Source organism: Pongo pygmaeus, chromosome 7, assembly GCF_028885625.2.
Source record: "Pongo pygmaeus isolate AG05252 chromosome 7, NHGRI_mPonPyg2-v2.0_pri, whole genome shotgun sequence".
NCBI lineage: Eukaryota > Metazoa > Chordata > Mammalia > Primates > Hominidae > Pongo > Pongo pygmaeus.
Window position 1 is genome coordinate 42156274 of NC_072380.2, and position 19391 is coordinate 42175664.

At 45.0% G+C, this 19391-nt stretch overlaps 1 protein-coding gene and 1 long non-coding RNA gene across 10 annotated transcripts in view; one reads left to right on the forward strand and one right to left on the reverse strand.

Annotated features, from left to right (window-relative positions):
• Positions 1–19391, reverse strand: part of ANK1 (ankyrin 1) — a 243289-nt gene that overhangs the window by 142634 nt on the left and 81264 nt on the right. The gene's annotated exons all lie outside the window — the stretch shown is intronic.
• LOC134740001 (uncharacterized) lies at positions 2362–5116 on the forward strand. The gene is made up of 3 exons (XR_010127179.1): positions 2362–2468; positions 3101–3676; positions 4435–5116. It is a non-coding gene; the product is annotated as an uncharacterized LOC134740001 (long non-coding RNA).

The window sequence follows — 19391 nt, forward strand, 5'->3', positions numbered from 1 at the left end:
AAAATGATAAATATCCAAGTCCATGGACACCCCAAATACCCTGTCTTGGTCAGTACACATTCTATGCCTGAAACAAACACTCACATGTATCCCACAAAGATGTAAATTATTATATACCAATAACAGAGAAGAAACTAATTATAATTGACCCATAAAGTCAAGGGTGAGTTGAGTCTATGGATCCTGGTTACAATAACCGTCTTCAAGCCTCTGTCCGCTTTGCTAATGTTTTCATAACCGAGTAACTCACTTCAGTCTCATAGCAGACCCATTTCCCAGACAAGAAAACTGAGACACAGAGAAAAGTGGCTTGCGGCTGTAACTTGATTTGTGAAAGGAGGCTAATTTTACCCATTTTTTCCATCGGCCATTCCTTATTCCTGCAAAACACTTGCGTTTGAGTCTGAAGACAGTTCACATATTGCACGGGACACCTGCAGTCACCCGCCTCCTTCCAAAGTCGGCTATGATCAGGTCTCCAAGACTCACCCTGAACCTCTGCCCTAGAGTGGCGCCACAAGAGGAAAAAGACTCTACCAACTTAACCTGAAGTGCTTGCCGCTGGTGGAACTAAAGTGGGAAGCCCAAGCTTCCTCTACAGAGCCTCCTCCTCCTTAGGAAAAAAAAAATCAACCAGGAAAGGCAAATTGTGTAGATACCACTAAAAAGAAATTCCCGCTTAATATTGCTTCCCCTGCACCCAGCGACTTTTAGACAAGCAGAAGACGAAACACCCTGCCCGCGACTAAACCAGACTCTTTTTCATTTACTACCATCTCAGCCTGTGTGTGGCCTGATGTCCAACTCTGAATCCATCACCAAACTAAGAACCGTACCCAACAAAGGACACTGACACATGGCACAGGCTGGCCGTGCTGCCAGGCAGAGATAGGACGGGTTCTATCTACACAGGGAGAACGAGAAGGCTGGAGTGGCCTTGCTAATTAGCGCCATTATCACTTGAAAAATATCCATGAGAGCCTATCTCCCCAGGCCACGCTGCCGCTCTTTCCCTTCCTTCGTAGACATCTTTCCCTCCATGAGTTAACAACATAAATCCAAAGAACCGAGCAGGTGTGGCCATGAGACCACCGGCCTCCGTGGGTTTTTGAGAAAACAAGCCAAAGTCCCCTTCCAAATGACAGTGACAGCCCCCTAGCCGGGTGGCCCACCCGGCAGCCTGTAATAACACACCTACAAAACGCAGTTTTGCAGACTCAAAGGAAAGCTTCTAAGATCTCAATAGATTTGGACTATAATCCAAAACTCATCCCTCCCCAGCGCTATTGCTGACAGGACATAATTCAGAGACCCAGGTAGCTGGAACTCAATTTGACAGCAAATCTCTGGATGTAAAAGATATGAACTGGCTTCAGCGAGTAGGGCAGAGTCCACCTGCTGCCTTCAGCGACAAGGTCGATGTGCCGCTATGCTAAGGCAGGGAGCCCGCGGGGAGGCGAGGCGGGTGGGGTGTGCAAAGCTGCCCTTGCTCGCGTGCTGCCCACTGGCGCGGCCTGGGTGGCCCCCTCTTGACATCCCCCAGTCCACCCGAGCAGCCGCCCAGTACTCACTTTGCGGAAGCCCACAGACCAGGGCATGCCGGTCTCTCTGCAGGGGCCCGCCGAAGGGCCTTCGGGGCTTGAGGAGGAGCAGCTGGGGCTGGCGGACTCACCGCAGCCTCTGTGGGGCCTGTGACGTGCGGGCCGGGCCCCCGAGGGCCTTATCGGCCCCAGAGGCGCGCGCTATCGGGCCGGGCGCTCCTGGCACGGGCGGGCGGAGGGGTGGCGCTCGCCTGGGGACCGCAGATTACAAGAACACCTCCTCCCCCAACCCCAGGCGGCCCCGCTCCCCAGGCCTCGGCCGGCGCGGACCCCTGGTTGCCCCGGGGTCGGGAGCAGCCGGGGAGAGCTGAGTTCAGAGCCCAGAGTTGGACATCAGGCCACACACAGGCTGAGATGGTAGTAAATGAAAGGGAGTCTGGTTTAGTCGCGGGCAGGGCATCTCCGCTTCTGCTTGTCTAAAAGTTGCTGGGTGCAGGGGAAGCAATATTAAGCGGGAATTTCTTTTTAGTGGCATCTACACAATTTGCCTTTCCTGGGTTTTTGTTTTGTTTTGTTTTGTTTTGTTTCCTAAGGAGGGGGAGGCTCTGTAGAGGAAGCTTCGGCCCTGGGTGCCCCGGGGTTGGGAGCAGCCGGGGAGAGCTGAGCCAGGGCGCACGCCCCGTTGGCGCTGCGGGTGTGGGGCGCAGGAGTCCTTCCGGCCGGCCCCTCCGCCCACCCCCCCCGGGAGGCTGGAGCTCTCCAAGGCCGGGGAGCCTCCCAAAGCGCGCTGCCCGGGAACCCTGGGCCCTCTGTTCTCCGCGTGCTTTCACTAGGGCCTCATGCTGCTTAGTGGCCGATTTGCAGGGAATCTGGGCACAGTCTCAATAACACCAGGGCCAAAAATAACAACGTTCCTGAGAACCAGAGGTGAGTCACCACAAACAGCGGCTAGGAGGGCGTGGGGTGGCGGGGGCGGGGGGTCGCTCAGGCGGTCCCGCAGCTGCCAGAAGGTCGGGACTGCCCGCCAGCCAGGCTGGACCATCCCAGGCCAAGCTCCTGCAGGCCTGGCCTAGGACGCCTTCTTTTGCAACGTCCGCCCGTCCAACAATGGGATGAGGTGTCATCTGCCCAGAGTGGCTTTATCAGTGAGAACACCGTACCCTCGAATGGCAGTTGGTGGCTGGCAGAGGGAACAGGTGACCCCGAGGAGCTGAGCTGCGGGGCCAGGGGCTTGGCAGCCTCCCTGGAGCCTGGGGGTGGTGCCATTAAGGTGGGGGCTGTCTCCCTCCATGGTTTCCTCTAGGGGTGGGTGTCACCGCTGGGGGCCGCTGGTGCAGTCCTCCCTGAGAAGGGTCCCTCCAGCCTTCTTCACGTGATGCTTGGCCTCCTGCTGGGCCCACGCTGGTCCAGGTCCCCTGAAGAGGCCGCCATGTGGCTTTAGAGCTTTCCCGCAGCACCAAACCGGCCTTGCCATGAGGTTTAGTAGAGACGGGGTTTCCGGGCTGCTGCGGAAAGATGCCACCGAGATCAGCTTCATGACCCCTCTGTGTTTTCCACAGCAGCTGGAGCGCACCCCATGGAAGCTGGGCCATCTCCCCGGGGACTAGTGCCTGACAGAGCTGACAGAGTTCTAGGCCACATGTGGGCTAGAAGGAACCGCCATGTCTACCACAGCACAGTCCTTAAACAAGAGCCTTTTGAAGCACTTGGACTCAAAACAATGGCTGTTTTTGTTGTTGTTTGTTTGTTTGTTTTGAGGGAGCCAGAAAGCTAAAAAATGTAAAAGAAGCAGGTCATGTTAGATGTGATTTCAGACAGCCTCCCCAAAGGACAGATGATCTCACTTGGCAACACATACTGGGCCAGGCTCACTCATGAGGGGGCAGCGTGGCATGCACCCCACTCAGGGGCAAGAATGAGGCTGAAATATTAGCTGACTCAGAACATAGCAAGTGCTCAGTAATGGCTTCTGGAACGAACCCGTGGTTGTCACCAGCAGGAGTGATGAAAGCTAGAAGCCGTTTCACCATCCAGGGAAGAGGAGGAACAATATTTTTCTCTTTGGAGTTCCCACACTCCGAAGAGAGAACACCAGCACATGAACACAGAGTGTCACATGATGTAGGAAACGTCCTGTAAGTAGAGAGTATAATTCCAAAGCTTAGTATCCTGCTGGTTCCTTGTGCGGTGCTTCCCGTGGGCAACATGGTACCTCCCCAGTCCCTCAGGCTTGAGGCGGGCCAGCACAGCTTCTCTGGGAGCCAGGTCATTTCAGAATTTAACCCCAGAACCAGGTCACCCCAGGCAACATAAGGCTCCTCTCCCTTGGATACAGGAAGCGGAGGAAAAGGCCAGGCGTGCTCAAGGGCAAACCAACACCCAGGTGAAAGGGAGCTGGGCTGGTTTCAGGGAGCAGCCTGGTTTCAGGGAGCTTGGTTTCAGGGAGCCGGACTCACGATGTGATTGAGACCCCCAAATTCACCCCTGGAAGCAGCTCCCCCCATGACAAGGAACTAAGGACAGGCATGTCATGGACTGTGAATTGGAGTGACATTTGTCCCTCCCTTCATCAACAGACTGCCCCAAGAGCTTCCCAAGTTATCTGCCATAGAATACCTTGTTTCCCTCGAGTCTCTGAAAGGGGGTCACAAAAGCTGTCCCCATGCTGGAAGTGCAGGGCCAGGCCTTTAAAGTTTTGCTCCCGGATTATGAGAACACCTCGAAAATTCAGTGCTCCTCTCCACTCCCCCAAACCCCTTCACAAGCCCCCACCCTTTGTTAAACAAACATATATATAGTGCTTTCCTGGTACCAGATACTACTTGAAGCACTTGACAAAATATTTAGTCATACATAAAACCCTTATAATTACACTGTAATTCACTCTCATCAGATCCAGTCATTGTGAAGAATCGGAGGCACGGGGAGATTAAGAGAGCTACTCAAGAAGACACGGTGCCAGGTTTCTACCCAAGCCATTTGGATCTAGGGTCTGGAGGCCATGTGCACCATTTTGCATTAGATTAACGCTTTAATTCAGTTCACAGTTAGACAATACACGTTCCCCATCTATATCTATACCCATCTGGAAGGCGTCAAAAAGATAATAAACCGATAGTGTCATGTGCCATGACCCAGCTAACAAAGAGGCTCTGGGTTCCAATGCCACAGTCTTTCATGGGATTCCATCGACCTCATGCCCTGCTCCCCTCCCCAACAGAGATAGAAACATTATCCTGAATTTTGTGTTTATCATCCCTTGTTTCTCTCTATAGTTTTGACACTTACAGTTGTATGATTTTTATTTGTTTGTTTTTTGTTTTTTGAGACGGCATCTCGCTCTGTCACCAGGCTGGAGTGCAGTGGCGTGATCTCAGCTCTGCCTCCCAAGTTCAAGCCATCCTCCTGCCTCAGCCTCCCAGGTAGCTGGGACTACAGGCACACGCCACCATGCCCAGCTAATTTTTGTATTTTTAGTAGAGACAGGGTTTCACCTTATGGTTGTATCTTTAAACAATGTCTTGTTTAGTTTTGCCATGTTTTCGGACTGTGAATAAATAGAACTATGCTGTGTGAATTCTTCTGCTATTTGCATTTTTGCTGCAACATCATGTTCCTGAAATTCAGCCAGGATTCATTTATTCCTTTTCACTGCTGTGTGATATCCCATTGTAGGCAAATAGTACACAATATTTATTTATTTTCCAGATGGGATCTCATTCTGTCACCCAGGCTTGGAGTGCAGTGACCCCATCACGATTCACTGCAGCCTTGAACTCCTGGGCTCAAGCAATCCTCCTGCCTCAGCCTCCTGAGTTGCTAAGACCACAAATATTTATCCATTTTACTGCTAATGGAATTTGAGCTGTTTTCAACTTTTTCCTATTAAAACATTATTGCTATGAACATTCTTATAAAAGCTTCCCAGTGCACGTGTGCGAGATCTTTCTAGTGTGTATGCTAGCAGAAGAATTACTGAATTGTACTGTACATGTATCTTCAATCTTATTAGATAATACTGACTTGTTTTTGAAATTGGCTCTTCCAATTTACACTCTCAATAGCAGGGTTATGTGGTTGCCCTGCAAGTTCAGCAACATTTGGTATTGTCAGACTTTAATATTTTTGTCAATCTGGTTGGTATAAAATGGTATGGTGTGGTGCTTTTTATTTGCATTTCCATGATTACTAATGAGGTTGAGCATCTTTTCACATGTTTATGGGCCATTTACTTTTCCTCTTCTATGAAATTACTATTCAAGCCCTTTGCCCATTTTTCTGTTATGTTGTTTGTCTTTTTCTTATCAAGGTGGAGGAGTTCTCTGCAGTCTGAATATGAATCATTTTTCAGTTATGTGCATTGAAAATATCTCCTCCCAGTGTGTAGTTCTTTACACTTTTTAAAATGGTATCTTTTAATGAACCAATGTGGGTTTTAATGTGTCAAATATGTTGATCATTTTCTTTATGGTTTGTGTTTCTTTTGTCTTGTTTAAGAAGTCCACTTCTACCCTGAGCTTATACAATTTTTTCTGTATTATATTCATTTTATAGGGTTTTTGTTTTGTTTTGTTTTGTTTTTTGTTTTTGAGACGGAGTCTTGCTCTGTCGCCCAGGCTAGCTAGAGTGCAATGGCACCATCTCAGCTCACTGCAACCTCCGCCTCCCAGGTTTCAGCAATTCTCCTGCCTCAGCGTCCCGAATAGCTGGGACTACAGGCACTTGCCATCACACCTGGCTAATGTTTGTATTTTTAGTAGAGACAGGGTTTCACCACGTTGGTCAGGCTGGTCTCGAACTCCTGATTTCAAGTGATCTGCCCACCTTGGCCTCTCAAAGTGCTGGGATTACAGGCATGAGCCACCACACCCGGCCTATAGTTTTACTTCTCATATTTAGGTCTTTAAATCCACTTGACTTATTTTGTGTATGATGTGAGTTGAGTTCTGATTTTTATCACGTGGATAATGAAATATCCCTGCACCATTGATTGAATAGCCCATCCTCTCCCGGCTGAACTGTGTCATGTTCATCGTTTATTAAGTCTCCACATGCGTGAGTCTGTTGGAGAGGAGAACTCTCTCCTATGATCCATTGGCCTGTAACTCTATCTCAGTACTGATGTCATACTGTCTTCATTGCTTCTGCAACTAACAATACATTTTATAATAAGTTTTAATATTGTCCGTAATAAGTCTTAGTATTGTTGAGGAAGTCTCTTTGCTTTATTCCTCTAGAAAAGCATCATAACAGCTGGGCACAGTGGCCTACACCTGTCATCCCAGCACTCTGGGAGGCCGATCACTTGGGCAACATGGCAAAACCCCATCTCTACTAAAAACAGAAAAAAGTAGCCAGGCGTGGTGGCTTGCATCTGTAGTCCCAGCTCCTGGGGAGGATGAGGTGGGAGGATCACCTGAGCCTGGGAAGTCATTGAGGCCGCCGTGAGCAATGATCATGCCACAGTACTCCAGCCTGGGTAATGAGAATGAGACCCTATCTAAAAGAAAGAAAGAAAGAGAGAAAGGGAGAGAGAAAGGGGAAGAGAGAGAGAGATGAAAGAGGAAAGAAAGAAAGAAAGAAAAGAAAGAAAGAAAGAAAGAAAGAAAAAGAAAGAAAGAAGGAAAGAAAGAAAGGAAAGAAAGAAAGGAAAGAAAGAAAGAAAGAAAGAAGGAAAGAAAGAAAGGAAAGAAACAAAGAAAGGAAGGAAAGAAAGGAAAGAAAGAAAGAAAGACAGAAAGAAAGAAAGAAAGAAAGAAAGAAAGAAAGGAAAGAAAGAAAGAAAGAAAGAAAGGAAAGAAAGAAAGAAAGAAAAAGGAGGGAAAGGAAAGGAAAGAAAGGAAAGAAAAGAAAAGAGAAAAAAGAAAAGAGGAAGGGAGAGAGAGAGGGAAAAAAAAAGCATCAAAGCTTCTCTTGGTCCTTTGCCCTCTTGTTTGATATTTTTATTGGGTTGTTACAGTCTATAGATACATAAATTTTTGTATCTTGAGCCTGTAGCCAGTAATCTTGTTGAGCTCTTTTATGAGGTCTCATAGTTTGTCCCTGGCTGGTCTGAGTGCAGTGATGTTTACAACTAATTGATCACATTCAGTTACAAATTTATTTGTTCCTTCTCCATTCCCACTGCTTCACTTGACTAGCCTTCAAAAAAATTGACCACGATTCTCTTTGATTTTTCTCTGTAGAGAATTATTATTCACAAATCAGGACATTTTGTTCTCTTCTTTTACAGTTTTTGTACCCCTTCTTTGCTTTTCTTGCTCTATTACATTGGGTAAGATATCCAATATATTTTTGAACGGAAACAGTGATAGCATGTTTATCTAGTTGCTGACTTAAATGGAGCTGCTTTTAAAGTTTTACCATTAAGTATAATGTTTATGTAGGACTTTTGTGAATATCTTTTTATTAGTTAAGGAAGTTAGCTTCTAGTCTCAGTTTATTAAAATTTTAATCACGAATGAATGTTGAAATCCAAATTTTTCTTTTCCTTTTTTGTGAAGGTGGTACATTGCATTAATAGATTTTTCTAATGCTAAACTATTCTTCCATTTTTGGGTTAAACCCTTCTTGGTCGTAATGGATTACTTGTAATATAGCACCACTAAATTAGAGTCGTGGAATTTTCTACAGGATTTTTGCACCTATATATTCATAAATTATATTGGTTATTTTAATTTGCTACTGCTGCATAACAAAGTAGACCCCAATTGTGCTGAATTAAAATACATAAATTTAGTATTTCAGAGTTTCTGTGGGTTGGGAATTCGGGGGCAGCTCCTCTGGGTGGTACTGGCACAGTGTCTCTCAAGAAGTTGCCATCAAGATGTCAGCTGGGGATGCAGTCATCTGAAGGCCCAGCTGGGGCTGGGATTCACTTCCAAGATCCTCAGATGGCTGCTGGCAGAAGCTCTCAGCTCCTCACCTCATGGACCTCCCATAGGACTGCCAACCATCCTCTTACACTGCAGCTAGCTTTTCCCAGAGTGACCCAAGAGAGAAGGCAGAAGCCACGAGGCTATCATGGCCTAGTCTAGACATCACATATCATCACTTCTGCCACATTCTATTTGCTAGAAGCAAATCACTAAACCAGCCCACCCTCAACAGCAGGGGAATTGTCAAAGGGAAGTATATCGAAGAATGTGTACATATTTAAAACCCCCACATTGACCTATCATTTTCTTTTCCTAAATTGTCTCCAGTTTTAGTATCATATCATACTAAACTCACAAGGTGAGTTGGCTGGCTTCTCTCCCTGGCTATGAGAGGGATTAATTAATTGCCTGCAAAATAATCTGGTCTTTTTCAATGAGAGGGTAACTAGGGGAGAGAGATTACTGATTTACTTTATTTCATGTTAAATGTTGCTCAGGCTACCAGTTTAGGAGATCAAAATTTTTAGAACATATTCCAGATTCTGAAAACTTGATTCTCATTCACTTAAACTTTACACATCTCCATCTGCTCGGCACTGGCTTAGAGTGCTGCGAAATTCCCACATTCAGGCAAAACACGATGAAAACAGAGAAGTGACCTCAGTCATTTTAAAAAGTCAGCATGAAGAATGGGGGAACTAAAAGCATTAAAAGGTTAACAACAGATGCTTAATTAATTTTTTAAAAATTCAAGGGTAAACTCTCACTCATTTTGGTAAACTTAGAATAGTGTTGAATGGAACTCAAACTTTTTGATCTCGGGACTCTTTTACAGTAAAAAACATTAAGGACCCCATAGAGCTGTTTCTTTCTTTCTGTGTGTGTGTGTGTGTGTGTGTGTTTCTCTCTCTCATACAGCTCTTTCTCTCTCTCTCATAGAGCTCTTTCTCTCTCTCTTCTTTCTTTCTTTCTCTCTCTCTTTTTGTCTCTGTCTCTCTCTCTGTCTCTCTCTCTCTGTCTCTTTCTCTCTCTCTCTCTCTCTCTCTCAGATTCTTGCTCTGTCACCCAGGTAGGGGCACATTGTTACGATCACGGCTTGCTACAGTCTAGAACTCCTGAGCTCAAGCAATCCTCCCACCTCAGCCTCGAAGTAGCTGGGACTACAGGCTTGTGCCACGGCACCCAGCTAATTTTTTAAATATATTTTTTGTAGAGACAGGATCTCACTATGTTGCCCGGGCTGGTCTTGAACTCCTGGGCTCAAGCGATCCTCCTGATTCCGGCTCCCCGAGTACTGAGATTACAAGCATGAGCCACTCCACTCAGCCCCATAGAGCTTTTTCTTAAATGTGAGTTATATCTAGCAATATTTACTATGTCAGAAATTAAAACTGAGAGTTTCTAAAACTATGTATATATTAATTTATTTGAACATAATATAATAAACCAATTTCACATTAATATAGACAACATATTTTTCTGAAAAATAACTATGTTTTCCAAAAAAAAATCAGTGCAAAGAGGGTCACTACTTTCCATTTTTGCAAATCTGTTTAACATATGGCTTAAGAAAAAAACAGATACGTTCCCATATTGCCATCTACATCAATGTGGTGGAATAGGTTGTGTCAGTTGAGGTATATGAAGATCTGGCTTCGCTTGGATATGTAGTTGGAAAAAAGGAGGAGTATTTTAATAGCCTTTTCATTTAATTGTGAAATTCTTTTTGTATACTACATAAAAACTCAACAAGTGGTAATTTCTTAAAGGCTGGTTACAGAGTGGAATCACAAAGAATATTAATGAGCTTTTCATATCCTTTACACTTGCAAGAGAGGGAAAGTGAAAAAGTACAATAACATTGCCATATTATGAAGAATTTTGACCCTACAACCCCTTGAAAGGGTCTTTGGGGAGCTCCCCGGGTCCCCAGGCTACACTTTGAAACTGGAAGTTTAGGCACTCAAATATACTTTGACGTTAAGCTATTTTTAAAAATCACAGAACCAGAGTATGATAGACTGGACAAGAACTCAGAGAGTGGTGGGGCCCATGTCCTCATTTTGAGAATAAAATGGCAGCCCAGGGAGACAACACAATTTGTCTAGGATCTTTCCAGAGCAGAGTTCATGCGTGCCCTGTTCTTTCCACTACTGTGTATAAAAAGGAGCAAGATAAAGGGAAAAAAGGAGGAAAAAGATAATATAAAAGCTGCACAGGCCAGGTGCAATTGTTCATGTCGGTAATCCTAGCACTTTCAGAGGCCGAGGAGGGAAGATCACTTGAGGTCAGGAGTTCAAGACCAGCCTGGGCAACATGGCGAAACCCTGTCTCTACTAAAAATACAAAAATTAGCCGGGCGTGATGGCACCTGTAATCCCAGCTATTCGGGAGACAGGAGAATTGCTCGAGCCTGGGAGTTAGAGGCTGCAGTGAACTATGATGGCTTGAGCCTGGGAGTTCGAGGCTACAGTGAGCTACGATGGTGCCACTGCACTCCAGTCTTGCCAACAGAGCTAGACTCTGTCTCAAAAGAAAAAAGCAACACAATGTTGTAAGGGAGCAGATTGTGACAGACTGCACTCTCGATGGTTTTCCATGACGATCATCCAGTTTATAGATGTCTCAGTCCCTTCTTGTCCTCAGAAATCCCTGGTTATGCCTGCATTGGATCATGCTGTTGCTGCTAACAGTTTTACCATCCGCAGATGTGAGAAAAATAGGGGAAAAAGTAAATCCATAAAATTATACTTCTTATCCTTATAAGAGGAGGGATGGAAGAATTAGATACTTCACAATAATGCTAATAATTAACATTTATTAAAATTTATTAAGCACTTACTATGTTCTCATTCATTCATTTGTTCATCATTCATTTATTCACTCATCCGTCTTTCTCGTAATATTTACCAAGCACCTATTATGTGCCAGTCATACTACTAGGTATGCAATGGGTAAAGAAAACAGACACAGTCTAGAGTTTTGCGTTGTTATTCACTCATGACTTCAGCAATCTGATGGGGCAGGCACTGTGGTAACCCCCATGTTACTCATCAGATGACCGAGGCAAGAGAGGTGCTTACCGAGGTCACAGAACCAGTGAGAAATGGAGACTTCAATCCAAGTCTCATGCGTAACCATGACACTATATTGCCTCCCAGATAAGACTCTAACGTGGCTTTGAGTCACTTGTAGTTTATTTATGTTAATTTATACTCCCTCCAAGTCCAGCATTGGAAACAGAGAGTCCGTACTGCCCTGTCTGTCATGGCCCTTTTACCTTCTTCCTGTGAATAGCTGGCCCAACATCGCACCTTGTATCTGTGAGCAGGACTATCCCTAGGAGTTGACAGGAAATGGCATTGAAGAGGGGGTGGTGTCCTGGATGGATCGCACGGTGCTGGTGGTGGCAGTGGTCATGATGAAGAGGACACTGATGAGGCCGGGCGGTATCACATAAAATCTCTGACCCCCTCTAAGTTGTCTTGAGATAATATTTGAAATCTTAGGGCATTGACTTCCTCTCTCGTTTTTAAATCTGAGAGTAAAATACTAGTGTTCAAAGGACGCTAGTTAAAGAAAGCCAGATCATGTCTCCAAAACTTCCCTCTCTCCAAGCATCTACAAGGGCGAGCCAAAGAAGGGAGTGGGAAGGACTGGGTTTCTCTCTACAAAGAGGAGGAGGAGAGGAGAAAGAGGAGAGGAAGGGGGACAAAAGAAGAGGGGAGGAGGGAGGGGAAGAGGAGGAGGGGAGGAGGAGGAGGGAGAAGAGATGATGATGATGAAAGAGGAAGAGGAAGAGAAGGACTCCTTCTGGAGACTGTGCCTGGCCAGCCCCAAGGTCGGCCAGACCCAGAAAGGGTCTTCTCTGCAGAGCATGCCAGAGCCAGGGACACCCCACCTCCTCTATGAGTGCAGCACCCTGGGGCTACCTGCTGCACCAACTCAGACAGCTCTGGCCCACCATTGCAGACCCACCATGCAATTTCTGATCACACCCAAGCTCCCATGGGGTTGTTTCAATTCCAGAGCAACTTTTCCTGACAGCTCCTTGTCTAGAAAAAAGCACTGGAGTAAGATGGTCTCAGTCCTGGGCAAGCCTTTGTTACTTAGGCCAGGGAACCTGGGACGTGCCACTTACCTGTTGTAAGTAAGGCACAGTGCCTCAAGCCTATAATCCCAGGACTTTTGAGGTCGAAGCGGGTGGATCACTTGAGGTCAGGAGTTCGAGACCAGCCTAACCAACATAGTGAGACTCCGTCTCTATTAAAAATACAAAAATTAGCCAGGTGTGGTGGCGGCCACCTGTAATCCCAGCTACTTGGGAGTCTGAGGCAGGAGAATCAAGTGAACCCAGGAGGCGGAGGTTGCAGTGAGTCAATATTGTGCCCACTGCACTCCAGCCTGGGTGACAGAGTGAGACTCTTTCTAAAAAAATAATAATAATAAAAAATAAAAATGAAAATAAGAATGTTTGCTGTTTCATTTAACCCACCCCCTACTGCTGCACACAGATGCTTCCTAAATTTTTTTTGTTAATTTAAACAATGTTACAGTTAAGATTTTGTGCTCTTGAATGTGACTATTTCCTTAAGATCTTTCCCAGATAATTTTCTAGACTGGCTAAAGTCACAGCTTATGAACATTTCTGAGGCCTTATTGGGCATTATAGATTTTCCAACCAGAAAATGAGTGTCTCTCTGCACCCTGCTGGCAAAGGGTATTTGTTGTTATTATGTTTTAACTTTTTGCTATAGGATTATCATCCCCACTAGTCACCCAGCTGCATGACGGCCCTGCAAGTCTTGTTCTTGCCTGTGGATGGCCAGACTCAGGTGACCACACAAATGTGGTTTGTCCAGGGCTCACACTTCCCCAGGTGACTCTCCTTAACTGGGGAGTCGTTCTTAATCTCCACTTTGATCTCATGCCTTACAGGTCTTTTTTGTACATGTTACTGAGTTAAGGGCATGACCACCTTACACATGCTGGCTTAGCCAAGATTTATTTAGCTAATTATCCCAATCCTTTGAGGATCCATAAAACAAACACTACATCTACACCAAATGCGCAGCTCTGTGAAAACTTCCAAGCCAGCAGGAGGTTTCCATCTTATAATCATCATAGAAATAACGTGGAGCAATTAGCAAACGCGTCAACATGCACTATGGTGTGTGATACGCAAAACCATGCTGGAGTTTCAATTATCATGAAAAATTGTTATTATTTCTGTTTTACAAAGGGAGGCATTGGGGCTGGGCATGGTGGCTCACGCCTGTCATCCCAGCTACTTTGAGAGCCAAGGCAGGAGGATCACTTCAGCCCAGAAGTTCAAGACCAGCCTGGGCAACATAGTAAGACCCCACCTGTACAAAAAATTTTTTAAATTAGCCAGGCATGAGGGTGCATGCCTGTAGCCCCAGCTACTCGGGAGGCTGAGGCAGGAGGATCACTTGAGCCCAGGAGGTCAGGCTGTAGTGAGCTAAGATCGTGCCACCACACTTCAACCTGAGTGACAGATTGAGACCCCACCTCTAAAAAAAAAATAAAAATAGGGAAGAATTGAAACTCAGAACATCAAACTGCACTGCCCATGATCCTACAGCTAATTACTGACTGAGGCTGGAATCCATTCTTCTGACTAAACCCTAGATGCTCTGCCTCTCCTACTTTGTGAAAATAATCAGTCCTGTTGTTTCAGGTTAACTGACGGCTGGTGCTCTCCCACCGTCATGTTACCATGAGCCACGGGGATCCACAGATGTGGGAAGGGCGTGTTATATGCAGGCAGTGGGGAGAGGGGACAGAGAAAGAGATTGAAAGAGAATTTCGCTTCAGGTTCCCCTAAATTCCATCTTTACCCCGATCTGCTGATTATAAAGTTTAAAACATTAAAACATCCTGTTGAAGGGTCATTCTCCAACCTGAAGGGCACTCAGACACCCAAACTCTTTCCATTTCTGCTTTCAGATCTGGGCGAGGTATGCCTGATTATTCATAGCTTGGCATTTCCTAAATCCAGGTGGCGCTGGGGGAGGCAAGTCCGTCAGACTGACAAATGCTGAATGTGCACAAATTAGCTGAAGAATCAGCGAATCTGCGGTTTCATGTCAGCAGGTATCAAGATCGGAGGCTATTTTATATTTCCCCCCAAAAGAGGGAAAGCTTGGGCAACGGCCGCTCCAGCTTTCTCCTGCACCCCTCAGGCCGTGGATCTTACCTCCACAGAAGGAACGTGTTTCCAAGGTGAAGCCATCTGTGGCCCCTCTGCTGAGGCTGCCCTGAAGCCGTGCAAAGGCTTTTTAGTGGCTGGCAAACCCACTGTCTGTAAGCAGTGGCTGCAGGTCCATTGGGCCACACAGGAGCAGAGCATCTCTGAGTTATCCAAAGTGGAGCCTCTCTTCTGGCGTCCCTGACGGGCCTTCCAGAGCAGCGCGCCGCCGAAGCGTAACAGCCCGATGGGTTCATCTTGCCCGCTGCCCAGAAAGCCAAATGCGCGGAGAACAGGCACTGCCCTAAAGTAAGGGCCTCATGACCACAGGGCCGGGAGAGCCAGGAGAATAGGAGAAACTTCTCACACCTGTCTCCCCGGGAATTCGGAGGCCAAGGTGTTTTAAGGGTACTTTGGCAGGCAGAGGCTGGGAAACTGAAACAATGGATGGCATCACAGAGGTGCCTAAAATCTTCTTCACGCAGGTGCGTCGGTTCCCGGGTGCGGGTCTCAGGACCAGGTGGCGGTTCTTGGTCTGCAGAAATGTTGAATCTGAAAAAATATCTCAAAGGCCCCTTCTTTAGGTTTCACAGTAGTGATGTTATCTCTAGGGATAGTCAGAGAAGTTATAAATCTTGCCTACCCTGGTTACATGACTCCAGGGCAGCACACAATTTATAGAAAAACAAGCTAAGCATGGCAGCTCATTGTTCAACTCTGCCTATCCTTTAGCAAAGCTCAAGCCGCTACCATAATTCAAACCTTGTTTCACGAATGCAGCTTCAATCTCTGAGGAAGGGAGCGGGGGTTTCAGTTTTCCTTGCCTCAAAGTTTAACTATAAACTAAATTCCTCTTATAGTTATCTTGGCCTCCATTCCAGAATAAGCAAAAAACAAAACAAGAAACAAGTTAGCCTATGAGATTAGAAGCAAGATGGAGTCAGTCACGTTAGCTTTCTCTCATTACTTAGAATTCTGCAAAGGCGGTTTCAGAAGACTCGGAAGTCCCTCCTCACACAGGAGCTGCCATTGCCCGGCAACTCCCACCTTCTGCTTCCACTTCTGCCCATCAGCCCCATTCGGAATAAACCCACCGCCTTCCCTTCAGCCTTCATCCACTCTTAGGGACGGCAATGCTGTCCCTGGCTCAGACTGCCCTCTCCAGGCCACAGGCCAGACCCTTCCACCAGTCTTTGTGCTGCAGAGACCAGAGCACGGAACCTCCCAAACCTCAGTGTGTCCAACTGCACAGTCGGACTGCCAATAGTGTCCACCTGACAGGGATGCTGTGAGGAATCCGTAAGGTTATGCCAGTGCAATGTTCAACACAGTGCCCACATGTGGTATGTGCTCAGTACATGTAGCTATTGTTATTATTATTATTGTTAATTTATCTGACTATACTTTTAGTTTGTCCATGTTTCTCAAGATCTTTCAGAGGTGGTGATGACATACCTGTATATGTCCTAACACAAGACAAAGAGCAATTATAGCCTCCACTCATCTGAATATTTAATGATCCAGCTCCCTGAGAGTTAAATGAAGCTGCTTGCTACGTCTGCAGGCAACTGTAAACTGGAATGTTAATCAGTACATGGCCAGGGATGGGGCCCAGCAGCACATCACTAAAGCTCTCCCTTGGGGCTGATATTAATTCATCAAGTAACCCACTTAATGTATAGTTGTTCCATGAGTTCCAAATCACTTCGTTATCATCATCCAACCCAAATATCTTCATTTTCCTTCACATTGTCTGCAGGGGAGCAAAAACGGCTTCTCTCCACTGTTCCAAGTTCATTAGCTGTGCTACAAATTAAGTTGACATAATACAGATGAACAGGGAGAAAGCCATAATTATATACATAATTATATATACAGGAGTCCCACAAAATATGAGACTCAAAGAAGGGTCAGATGTTTGAAGCTGATAGAGTGTCCTAAGCTGTAGAAAGGAAGAAGGGCCTGGGGCCTCCAGGAGGAGGCAGTGGCCAGCCATGGAAGGTCAACGGAGGAAATGCATGGTCAGCAAAGGCTGTCCTGCTATGCAGATAAAAAGTAAAAGTTGTCTAGAGCAGTCCTCTTCCTGATAAAGATACTTTCATTACTGTAGGTTTCTTTCATAGATGTAGATTTCCTTGACAAAAGGACAGCTTCTTAGAGCTACTCTTGTGTCTGTAGTTTCTTAGAATAACCAGCATGAAATATACCAGAGAACAGCGGTCCCCAAGCTTTTTGGCACCACGGACCAGTTTTGTGGAAGACAATATTTCCACGGACTGGAGGTGGTGGGGGGATGGTTTCAGGATGAAACTGTTCCACCTCAGATCATCAGACATTAGTTAAATTATAAGGAGTGAGCAACCTAGATCCCTCTCATGCACAGTTCACAATGGGGTTAACACTTCTATGAGAATCTGATGCATTCGCTGACCTGACAGGAGGCGGAGCTCAGGCAGCAATGCTTCCTGGCTCATTGCTCACTTCCTGCTGTGCGGCCTGGTCCCTAACAGGCCCCGGACAGGCTGAAACTCTCCCAAGAAGTTTTTCAGTCAGGAAACTGAGTTGGTAGTTTGTCCAATAACCCACCAAAGAGTCATTTCTATGGCAACAAAAGAAAAATGTAAGTTAATAACTGGAGCAGAGAATAAACCAAATTTCTGAGTCTGAAGGGCAGCCAGTTGAGAAAATTTCTAGATTGTGGGTTATAACGAAGCACCTTTTGCAGTTTGAATGTCTCTGGTGACCTAAGTGGCCCACAGGGCAATAGGCACAAAGGTTATCCTATACACAGCATGTTGTGGTGATTTCTCCAAAGTTCACATCAGGTCATCTGGCTTCAGCTTGCTGGAAAAGGGCTTCTGGAAAAGGGCAGCTTTTGTGTTTAGTGATTCCAAGTCAGAAAGGTGGGAGAAATTCTGAAATGTTAGCTTGTAGAGTCGTAGCCAGATATGAAGAAAATTCAGGTTCTAGTACAGTTTAGAGGTAGATAAACATCTCAAGGAACATGAAGGCCAGAATATAATAACAGGTACCCTATAGTTTCTACTGAGACATGGATTTTCTTACAGTCACCCCCAATTTTACCAAAGATAATTACAGTAAGACTAATATATCTGCAAAATAACTTTAGTCTTCTTAAACTTGGCCTGAGCATTTACAAAAGTGCAGCAAGAATGGTGATTGATCATATAAGTTCTTTGAAGTCTGTTTTGCTGGAACTTTTAATAAGGAATCTCAGATTGGACTTTTAAAAGCCTATTAAGGCTAGGAAGCCAAGCAAAGGACTCATCATCAAACTTTGTCTGTAATACCTGTAGATTGGGGTGAATTCCTCTCTTTTCAAGATCCCTAAAATATTCTGAGGTTCCTGGGCCTGCCAAGAAGTGACATTCCTTACCCACCTTTAATGTAACCATATGAACCATGTATTCAAGGTACCACATCAGTTGTTTGTTTTTCCAAGGGCTTCATTGGCTCCGTAGTTACTTAAAGTTGTCTGGCATGTTATAAAATGTGACATTCCAGTCAAAGCATTGGTAACATAATCAGTGTTTCCAGTTGTGTCGTTACAAGAACAGATTCTTATTACACTTATGCAAATAACTATATTGCCATTTAAAAAAATTCATAGAAGCCAGGCGTGGTGGTTCATGCCTGTAATCCCAGCACTTTGGGAGGCCAAGGCAGGTGGAACACGAGGTCAGGAGTTCAAGGCCAGCCTGGCCAACATGGTGAAACCCTGTCTCTACTAAAAATACAAAAATTAGCCGGGCGTGGTGACAAGCACCTGTAGTCCCAGCTACTCGGGAGGCTGAGGCAGGAGAATGGTGTGAACCCGGGAGGCGGAGCTTGCAGTAAGCTGAGATTGTGCCACTGCACTCCAGCTTGGATGACAGAGCGAGACTCCAACTCAAAAAAAAAAGTATCCTCCTGGGCTCATTCATTCGCAGGTAATTAGTTCTTATTCTGCTTCATGTTATTAGCAGTTTCATGAATCCATCAGTTTCCTTATTAGAATTCTGGAGATTACTATGCAGTCTGATGGTATGATCTTAAAGTTATCAGAAACCTGTATTCCAAAATATTTGTTGGAGTGTTTTCCATGAATCTCCTTACAGAAGCTTTTAGAGAATTAAAGTAAAACAATACATGGATGACAAAGACTTAAAATAGCCATGGTTAAAGATCGGATGAGAGTTCATTATAATAATGATGCACCTGACAAGCTATTTATTTATTTATTTTTACTTTTTTATTTTTAGATTTTTACTTATTTTTTTACTATTCATTTTATTTCCATGGCAAACAACATCTTAAAATAATAACTAGAATCATGACTGATTTATCAGAACTTAGCAGATTTCTAGGAATTGCATGTAATAACATATATCCACATAACTCAAAGAAGGTTAAACATCATTTCCTACTTGATAATGCTTTCCATGCAAATGTAACATAAAATAAGGCCAATTAGCTTACTAGGTATGTTTTATAAGAAGAGAGAACAATTTGCTTTTGAAAACTTCCAGGGGCCCATCTGAGAAATCCCAAAGTTATTTTGAGGTCAAAAAGATTTAACTTTGAATTTGATTTTGGAAAGTACCAATATCAAAAGGTTTAAACATTTGATTAAATAGGATCACAGCTCATTATAAAGTAAAATCAAAGTGACATGAGATCTTAAAGGCAAATATTAAAGGCTTACATAATCATAAAAAGCCTTAACTCTTTTAATATTGAGAAGACTCAGTTTTCTTAAGT